Source organism: Copadichromis virginalis, linkage group LG12, assembly GCF_057382275.1.
Source record: "Copadichromis virginalis isolate Kocher_CV1m ecotype Utaka linkage group LG12, C_Virginalis_male_GT1.1, whole genome shotgun sequence".
Lineage (NCBI taxonomy): Eukaryota > Metazoa > Chordata > Actinopteri > Cichliformes > Cichlidae > Copadichromis > Copadichromis virginalis.
Genome location: NC_140629.1, coordinates 36,210,863 through 36,221,429, shown reverse-complemented (window position 1 = coordinate 36,221,429; position 10,567 = coordinate 36,210,863). Strand labels below are relative to the sequence as shown.

At 37.3% G+C, this 10,567-nt stretch overlaps 1 long non-coding RNA gene across 1 annotated transcript in view; it reads left to right on the top strand.

Moving 5' to 3' along the window:
* The first annotated feature begins 847 nt into the window (after positions 1-847).
* LOC146697549 (uncharacterized) overlaps positions 848-10,567 on the top strand; it is a 52,674-nt gene continuing 42,954 nt past the window's right edge. Inside the window, exon 1 of the long non-coding RNA XR_014923415.1 lies at positions 848-1,015. This is a non-coding gene — a long non-coding RNA (uncharacterized LOC146697549). The remainder of the gene's footprint in view (positions 1,016-10,567) is intronic.

The window sequence follows — 10,567 nt, the reverse complement described above, 5'->3', positions numbered from 1 at the left end:
ATTAAAACCTCCTTTTTTAGGTTTGTGTTTAATGTTTTATATAAACTATCATTGTATTTTCAGCCTGACTTAAACAGTCAGCCAAGTGAAGGGCTCAAGGTTGCAGGAAATACAATTTTTCTATTATTCTCCTTCTACTTTCTGTGATATACAAACTACTGTAATGGTGGATGCTCATATGAAACATGCCAACATTTAAAATAACAAAGTCAGTGTTTGTACAGGTAATCTAATGTGAACCAAAAGCTCTAAACACTCAGAAAATTGGTTTAAAGAAAGAAGGAAAGGCTAAAACTAAGTGGACGAAGGTTCATTGAAGGATTACTCTGATCTGTGGATGTAATGTAAAGATGCTAAATGTATTTATGCAATTTAAAAAATTCCTTTAATATACGTAGACTTTTAAAATTATGTACGCCTTCATTCTTCGACTAATAACACTTTTCAAAAAAAAATACTACCTAATTTTCCATCACACCTTTAAAAACACAAAAATAAACAAAAAATTGATGAAATTATAAAATATTAATCTCTATTGTGTTGCTTAACTACCCTAGTAGTCAAACTGAAATGATTAGGTGATTAACCACTTTGATAACTCACAGCTATTTGATTTTTAATGCAAAAAAAGTAAGAAAAGAAAAGAAAAGAAAAGGGAAAAAAAATCCACTTTTTCGTATGTAACTTTAGATAAACGGCTTTTATGTTATTTTTCTACTTCAAGTATTTTTGGCTTGTTTCAACTTTTGTGGGAGTATTTCCTGCCAAAGGTTAAAGTTCATATAGGGGCCAGCGTCTATGACGCAGGTGTCACGCGGGATTTCATTAAATACGGATGGACCTTTAACTGAATCCATTACAGTGAATAAGCAAAACAAATAACAGGAAATGAATATCAGAAAAACACGAAGAGGAATGTTTGCTAACAAGCTAAAGAGGCTACAAGCTCTTGAATGACCTCACAAAGTGGCTTTTATGTCCGGATTTAAGTCGCAGTAATGTCGCAGTATTAAAGGTAAGTTTACCAGATTTTCATGTTTTAAATTTTTATTATTGCTGTATTGCTGCATGGGCCACAGAATCCTGCTAATTAGACCCTGTCGCCTCTGTGCTCATGCTTTTTGTTGTTGTCTTTGTTTCCTTTCTGAGTGAGAGTGGTAAGTTGTTTCCAAATATTATTGTGTCTCCATTACTATTATTTGACAATCCCTCTCTTTTCTAATTGGCTAATGCTTGGGGGGCAGCGATATAGCCTCATAATTATGACATGATATTTCAAGAACATTTGCAATTTCTGTTCCAGCAAACTTGAAGAATGAAGTTTAAAATAACTCATTTACACTTTAGTTTAACAACAGCGAAAGTAGCTAAAACTTGTAACTCATCAGATGCCTGCGTTATATATTTGCGCTATATATTCACACAATAACACTGAGAAATATTTTATATCTAGGATATTATAACTAGCTGCTAAAGCACTGCTTTTCCATGATGTAACCACATCAGTCATTTCCATGATGAATCAGCATGGCTGTGTCTTACCACTATCGCTTCCTTCATAACCAGGCTGTACTTGACACTATGTTCTTGCCTCAAGTGGTGAAACAACCTTGTTGTTTCCACTTTTAGCAGGAACAGTTTTTTGAAGTAGTTCATTTTCAGATGCTAAGTCTGTATCAGAAAAGACGCGTGACTCTGGCTTTCAGACATGCCTGGGTTTGTCTCATGCACGCACTAGAGAATACAAATTCATGGTGTTTGTATGATGTGAATGAATGTAGACTGTTTATGAGAGGGAAAGTGAGCTTTTTTAAAAAAAAAAGATCTTTACTTACTCCAAGAAAGTACCGGTCTTCTCAAACAACAAACTATGACTCATGAGCTAGAAGCCCCTACTGAGTGAGAAGAAAAGGGTTTTGATTATGTTACATACAATCTATTTCTAGTAAAACAGAAATCCTGCTAATTAGACCCTGTCGCCTCTGTGCTCATGCTTTTTGTTGTTGTCTTTGTTTCCTTTCTGAGTGAGAGTGGTAAGTTGTTTCCAAATATTATTGTGTCTCCATTACTATTATTTGACAATCCCTCTCTTTTCTAATTGGCTAATGCTTGGGGGGCAGCGATATAGCCTCATAATTATGACATGATATTTCAAGAACATTTGCAATTTCTGTTCCAGCAAACTTGAAGAATGAAGTTTAAAATAACTCATTTACACTTTAGTTTAACAACAGCGAAAGTAGCTAAAACTTGTAACTCATCAGATGCCTGCGTTATATATTTGCGCTATATATTCACACAATAACACTGAGAAATATTTTATATCTAGGATATTATAACTAGCTGCTAAAGCACTGCTTTTCCATGATGAAACCACATCAGTCATTTCCATGATGAATCAGCATGGCTGTGTCTTACCACTATCACTTCCTTCATAACCAGGCTGTACTTGACACTGTGTTCTTGCCTCAAGTGGTGAAACAACCTTGTTGTTTCCACTTTTAGCAGGAACAGTTTTTTGAAGTAGTTCATTTTCAGATGCTAAGTCTGTATCAGAAAAGACGCGTGACTCTGGCTTTCAGACATGCCTGGGTTTGTCTCATGCACGCACTAGAGAATACAAATTCATGGTGTTTGTATGATGTGAATGAATGTAGACTGTTTATGAGAGGGAAAGTGAGCTTTTTTAAAAAAAAAAAAGATCTTTACTTACTCCAAGAAAGTACCGGTCTTCTCAAACAACAAACTATGACTCATGAGCTAGAAGCCCCTACTGAGTGAGAAGAAAAGGGTTTTGATTATGTTACATACAATCTATTTCTAGTAAAACAGAAATTAACTTTGATTAAATCAGTGAAAATCATGTGTCTACGTTACATAAATTAATATTTAACAGTTACGGTTGCACTTAGTAACCTTCCTGTTAAACAGGAATGTAAGTAGAATAAAACCAATTGAGTCAAGTCCCCACGAGTTGTGCTTAGACTCATTCAGGCAATGATTTGTTAGAGAATTCCTTGCTCAAAAAACATAAAAACACAATTGAAAGGTAAGGCTCAGTGACAATAAACTGAAGTTAGTGAAGGTGAGTCCTAGCATACAGCTAGCAGCTACAGCTGTGTAAGCAGCCATGTCACTAACTTTAAGATTCACCGAAGTTCACATTTCATGTTTGAAGAAAAGCTCACTGTTTAGCTGTTATAAAGGAGCAAGCTAGACCAAATGAAGATTTATTACAGTAATATAGATTTTTATGTTGTAAGCATTGTTAAATAGCTTCCAGTTTAGTTCAGATCAGCACATCTGGAGTGTGATGGGCGGTGTTGATGCAGGGGTTCTTGAGTTCAGCTGCCAGGACTGTGGAAGTAGGTCAGACCGGAGCGCCTGGGAACCTCTGCTCAAGTATACATTACAAACAAGACCCAGCCCAGGGGGGAGCTGTAATCTTTTTAGGTCCCAACTTATCTCCAGGTCTGTTCAGCTTTAGCACACACCTGGTTTTTATTTAACAGAACACTAAATGTGGCACAAGGTACTGTAACATTTGACCTCTGGAGTTAATGAGATATTTCACTCTGGGACCTCAGTCTCTCATCTGTGTGTTTTTTTTTTTTTTTTTTTTTTTTTTTTTTTTTTTTTTTCCTCCTAACATCATAGTCACTGAAATGAATCCTTCTTTCCGTCATTACTGTCCTTTTCCATTTCTTTCTCTTGTAGTCCCTGTTCTACAGTCACATGACAGAACATTGATGTTTTAACTTATTCTGGTTTCAAACTGAGTATATTTATGTCCCAGAGCCTCTGTGCACTTGTTGATTAGTGTTGTAAAAAATGGTAAATTGTTTTAAATATTTGAAACCAGCACATGGATTAAAGCTTGACCAGTATTTGATGATTTGTGATATCGGGTGATATGTTTCTTTCTGTCAGCTGCAGAAAAAACAAACATTTGTTACGTTGCTGTGTTTGTGGCAGTGTGTGTTCCCATCTAATCCAAAATTTAAATTGGCAAGACCAAGAGTCTAAAATGTCACATTTTCTCAACAACAAGATGTCATATTTATATATTCACTTGTTCAGTATTGTTGTTGCTTTTGATTTTGTTTATTAGAAAGACATGTTTTGTAAAGCTTAATGTCCAGGAATTTTATTCGGCTGAGTTAGAAGCTAACAGTAGCTATATGATATACCATGTTCTTACTAAATTATTTGACTCGGACACAAACTAAAAACCAGCAATATTTGGAGGGTTAGTGCAACCTTATTTTCTAGCTACAGAGCTGTAGTCACCCTAATATAAAGGATGACGGTTACATTGTCCTTAATAACAGGTCATATTCAGGGTCGTTGATTGGCAAACAACAACATATAGCAGGAAGAATTCACCAAAAACAAAACAAACCACAACATTGTGGTCATTAAGATCTTTTTACCAGTTTGGACTATTTGCACTTAAAAAAGTTCTAATCCAAAACTTAGTGTATTCATTTACACTTTACTCAGCGTGAGTACGATTGCTTTCTGAATATTTGGCGTTGAATTTTTGGTGTCCGGAATATTGCATGCACACTGTGAGTTAGTTTAAAGATGTGCTAGGCATGAATAATAAGCTAGAGAGGCTCCAAATGGTTTTTGGGTGCTTGTGTTTATTAAAAAAAACAAAAGACAAAGAACTGCGTCACAATTTAAAAAAAACGAGAGGCTCCATCCAAGCGCAGGAAACTGGGTCAATATGTCATCATTTCACAAGTGCATTTCCTTAATTGAAGTCTTAAAAAGGTCTTAAAAAAGCATTGATTTGGGGATTTTAATAGTGCAGGAACCCGGGCCAATTTTGACAATAACTGTGGCTGCTGAAAGCACAATGCATGAGATGGACGGGTATCCACACTCAAGCATGCAAACACACGGTGTCTTCATGAACACATGCCCACACATGTGCTTCTTGCTAAGAAAAAAGTCTTAAAAACACAGGCCTGTTATACACACTGGTCTCCTCCCCTCACTGCACACTTCAGCTGAAAATCAGTCATGGGGAACAGCAGAGGTGTTTCTGAGCTGTGAAGGAGAAATCAGCCGTGATTGTTTCACAGCGCAGCTTTTGTTCTTAATCACAACCCTGAGATGAATTCAAGAGGTGGTGAATTCAATTAAAACTAAAATTAGTGCTTGTCTGCCAGCTGTGTGTGTGTACACGTGTGTGTTTGGGTGTGTTGAGTACCATAAATGGAGGTGCTCATTTATCAGCCTTTAGCACAGTGCTCTTTCCAGGGAACCATTAACTGAAACGCCCGTTTGGAAAAGTGTGCTTAGCCCACGGGGAGCTGTCTAATCTACAGGCCTCCACTTAAACAATGCAATGCAATTATGATTATTAAGTTATTATGTTGGTTCGGTGAGCAGCTGCAGTGGTGGAGAATTTCCAAGTCATGATTAAATTAAGTTAAAGGCATTCAGTGGATGCTTTCATATCAAACAAACCAAACTTGGAAGTATCAGCTCTTTTCTTTGTCCAATTCGTGGAATGTTTTGTCCAAGAATGCTTAGAAACTATTTAGAAATTTGCTTCAGAATGTAATTGTCATGGTTATCCCATTAAACACAAGATTTTCTGAAATGTGTAGAGGGTGGCTTCCACTCTTTTATATTTCTTACTGCTCCGTAGGTATAACACACACACGATTGTAAGATCAACAGAGATACTGGTGTTATTTTAGACGGCTATAATAAGGAATAATTAATTTTGGCTTCAGATATTGATTTAGTTTTTGTCTTTTTTCATTTGATTTTTGTTGGTATCAGTGAGCAGAAAGTAAAAAGACACTTACACACTCCATAATGTGAATCTTCCATTTCACTACATCCCAAAGGTTCTCTGTTCGATTCCGATCAGGTGACTGTGGAGGCCGCAGGAGTACAGTGAACTCATTGCCATGTTCAAGAAGACAGTTTGAGATGATTTGAGCTTTGTTTATAATGTGTTATCATACTGGAAACAGGCATCAAAAGATGGGTAAACTGTGGCCAGGGTGGATCCATGCTTTCATGTTGTTCACACCAAATTCTGACAATACCGTCTGAATATAACAGCAGAGATTAGGACTCATCAGACCAGGCAGCATTTATTTTTCCAGTCTTCTATTGCGTTTTCTGTTCTCAGCTCATAGGAGTGGCACCGGGTGAGGTCTTCTGCTGCTGTAGCTCATCTGCTTCAAGGTTTAACGTGAATAGATGCTCTTCTGCATAGCTTGGTTGTACTAAGTGGTTATTTGAGCTTCTGTTTCCATCATATAGGCTTGAAGTGGTCCATTCTCCTCTGATCTGAACATCAACCGGGCATTTTCACTCAGAGAACTGACACTGAATGGATATTTTCTTTTTTTCTGACGTTTGTGAACCGTAGAGATGGTAGTGTGGGAAAATCACAGTAGATCAGCAGTTTCTGAAATACGAATCGCCTCAATTGGATCCTTTTGCCGTGAAGGAGTAGTGGGTCTGCTCTGAGGTCCTGAATGACCAAACTCCTCAGCTCCACTCAGTGCACTGCAGCTTATGATAATGAGGAGGTGAATGATGGTGATGAACCCACTCACTTATTTAAACTCTTTTTTTTTCATGTTCAAGAAATCAGTTTGAAATGAGCAGCAGAATGAGCCGTCAGACGATGGGTACTGGTCATAAAGGTGTGGACAATATTGCTCCGGCAGGCTCTGGCATTTAACTAATGCTCAGTTGCTACTAAGAGACCTAATGTATTCCAAGATAGAGTATCCATGAAACCCTCCAAACGTGCGTGAGCTGAAATAAACGTCTCAGTTTTAGCGTATAATCAGTTTTGTAGGATTAGTCAAATCTGTTAACAATCAATACAGCATTTATAATTGGAAAAAGTAGGTAAGTTTTTGTATAGTGAAGAAGTAGTACAGGCACTTAAAAAGATGCTCTGGTAAAATTTTAAGGTCAATGTCAATTGTATTTCTATGGCACATTTAAAAGCAAGTTGACCACAGTGCATCGCAAGTTAGTTGATGAACAAGAGGAAACCATATAAAAATAAATACAGAAGAATAAGACATGAGGTGAAGCAAATGCATTATATTTAATATAAACAAAAGAAACTGATGGTACTCAAAATGAACTCTGATTAAAAGCCAACATAACAAAGTGAGCTTTACGATGGGATTTGAAAGACTGTATAGACTCTGAAGTACGAATATCAGGTGGCAAGTTTTTCCAGCGTCACCATGGCGATTGCTTTGAAGTCTCTTTGTGCCGGTTCCCATATTTGCTCTGTGCTTTGTGTTCATACCTAAATGCTAAGAGAAAGATTATATGTGTCCTCATTATGATAGGAAAATGTATTGATCTGTGAAACTCTAGCCTATATGTTTATATTATTAAATGGTAATTATGAGACTGTGTTTGTCAATTCATTTTACGGAGAAATGCAAAAGTAATGTAACGAGTGGTATAACAAATTACTTTCTCCTGGGAGTAATTAGTGCATGTATAGTAAGTTACCTAACATTTAACCGCAAGGCATGCAATTAATTCGCTTGATGCCTTAACGATAGTGGTGGCTCTCAAAGTGAAGCTAATGAGAATCCAATGAGAATCAATAAGAGAATCGATAAGAAATCAAACTGATAAGTGATATCGATAATGGAATCAGAATTGCTAAATTTGCATTGATTCCCGTCCCTACTGTGTTTGTACCTCGTTACTTCCCACTTCTGACTTGAGTCAGCTGCCTTCACAAAGTTCCAAAACATTTTGTTTTTAATAAAAACCAAGCTAAACATTCTCATAGAATGAACAAACCCTGTATTACTGAAATGAGCAAACCCTTCATTACTACTTTATTAAATTAAGCTTTTTTTGTGCAAAGAATACAAAAAACCCAAACAAACTTATAGAAAACTCTAATCTAACCTTAACTCAGTTTAAGACTTAAGGTTTCATTAAGCAGTCACAGTGACTTTTTCTGTCTTCTGGTCCACATCACTCAGGTAGGTTTACATGAACACCGCTGACCTCTGACCTTTATCTGCTGACACCTTTCAGAAAATGTAAACCACTGCCATGAACATAACAAACCCTGCATGATGTGACTGCACTGCTCAGCAGCTGGTGGGGAGTTCAACACAGTCAGCTTCTGTGACTTCTGTGGCAACGTTTAGTCACTATTTTAAAGGATGTTTATGTTCAGATTTTTTTCCCCTTTTAACTACAAACAGTCTGACAAAATCTGGCTTCAAAACAGCCTCATTTTGTGTTCAGCTGTTTAACCTTAACAATTTAATAGAGTAAATAGAAAATGATAGAAAACGTCTGTCTATTTATCTAAAGATGAAGAAGTTTTCTTGAAGACAAGGAAGGCATCAAAATTTGACCACCGTTGCTTAGAGAAATATTATTTGGTCATGAAAATAGTTGGCCAGTTTAGTGTCAACCTGATTGCTGATTAAATACTAGGCTTCAAAATCATAAATAAAAACTTAAATGCACCCAACACTGGTGAATGATGGATTTTTTTTAAGGTGCAGGAACTATTTAATAGCAGGTCTAGTGTAATTCTTTTTTATTTTACTCCAACTCCATCATTGCTGTACTGTCTGCTTACCTGTTTTCTTTTAGTGTCCTTCATTCCCTCATCATTTGTCACATCAGGTCTGTATATTTTACAACTCAAGCAGAGTCTTTGGACGGTTACTTCACCGTCATGATGTTGAGGGTCGTGAGGATTCATGTTGCTTTAGTTTTAGCTATTCACTGTGAGCTTGTTAGTTTTACATTTTTAGCTTGAGGTCCATATTTGCAAACCTTTAGATTCACATTTCTGAAGCCTGTCTATGTTGATATTGAGATTTCCTGAAACAGTGAAGGAAGGGTAGGGGGGAGAGAGAGCAGCCCAAGTAGTGTCCAAGTTGGATTTCCCATAGTGAGTATTAAAGATGGATGTGATTGGTTTTGAACATTTATGTTTTAGCTGCTGCCATGTTGGGAACCTGATGTGACCATGGGGCAGCTGTCAGAGTCACTATGTGCCTATCTCTAGTACTCAGGTGAATGAGTTAGAAAAAATTCATCTTCTTCAGAGTTGTTATGAAGTTGGAAACTATCTGCAGAGATCAAAATTATTTTTTTTGTGAGGCAGTAACATTATTAACTGTGCTGTAAATTTAGGACTATACCATGGGAGTCTGTGGGGATTAACTCTCTTTTAAAGACATCCTCAAGTGGACATTGGAGAAGCTGCAGTTATGAACATTATGTGATTGGCCTGAATAATTTCCATTATGTGTCAATAAGTAATGGTGCAAAAAGTCTGCTGCAGTCAGTTCCTGATTCTTTCTGCACTCACTGCAGCAGGAACTCCCCACGTCTGCTCTGCAGTCTGGTGAGCTATGCTGACCTGAGCTCACAGCAGCAGTTCTCCATCATGTACAGGTTCTGGTTAGAGCGGCCTTCTAGCTCGCAGTGAGCAGAACAAGACTCTTATTAAAGGTGGGCCAGCACCTGGACAACATCTGATTCGCTGTGTGTGTCTCTATCTTACTTCCTCTGCTGTTTCCAGAAGTTGAACTGCTTCAAAGATACAAATCTACAGGCAAGGCTACTCTGATCAGGAGTAAGGCTTCAATTCAGAAGAACAGAAAGATTTGAAAACCAAGAGGATGTGACATGTTAGATTTTGTTTTCTCTATTTTTTTTTTGATGCTAATAGGCTGCATCCTGCATTTGTGTGTTTCTGTGTGTGTCTGTGTGACATCCAGAACACAGAACTGACTGTGCAGACTTGGACTGTAAAAGCTAATTGCCTATGGCACCAGGCAGGCCTTCCACTAATGAACCATGTGCCTGAGGTTAATTCAATTTTAACTGGAGTTCTCGCAGGTCACAATGTTTCTCCGAGGGGGTAAAAAACAGAGAGGGTGGTTTAAAACAGGGGGGAAAAATATCAGCGCGAATTTATGACATCATGAATCATGTATGAGCCGGTGGGGAAAAAAAGTGAGCTTGTTGGCTTGTTAACAGTGTACATTTGACTAATATGTGATCATTCAAACAGCCATCCCTCATGATTTCAGATGAGAACACTTATTTCATTACTTATTTAAAGAATAAAGAAAAGATTCTTCTACCTGCTGCCGTCAGTCTGAAACTGACTGAAGGTTCAATAAGAACTCGAACGAACAATTCAGCAGTTATTGATGGTTTGTAGTTGTTGTAGTTGTATAGGTAATTTAATCACTTAAGTTAATTAGTCTGATTTAGGAGTTCCCTTTATGAAACGGTGACCTTTTGGGATGTTAGATAAGAAGAAGGGTTGGGTGATCCTCTCTTTAGTCCCATTTGCCTGTCCTTCTCCCGTAAGTTTGCTAATAACAGATTTCTGTGTGTCTGATCCATTATCATCTCACAACTCTGTTCTCTGTATGCTCTTGTCTCTGTAAGGCCACACTTTCCCTTTACATGGTTTTTGTATATAAGATAAGATAACCTTTATTAGTCCCACGCGTGGGAAATTATAAATCTCTGCATGACTGTTATCTGAGGATATACT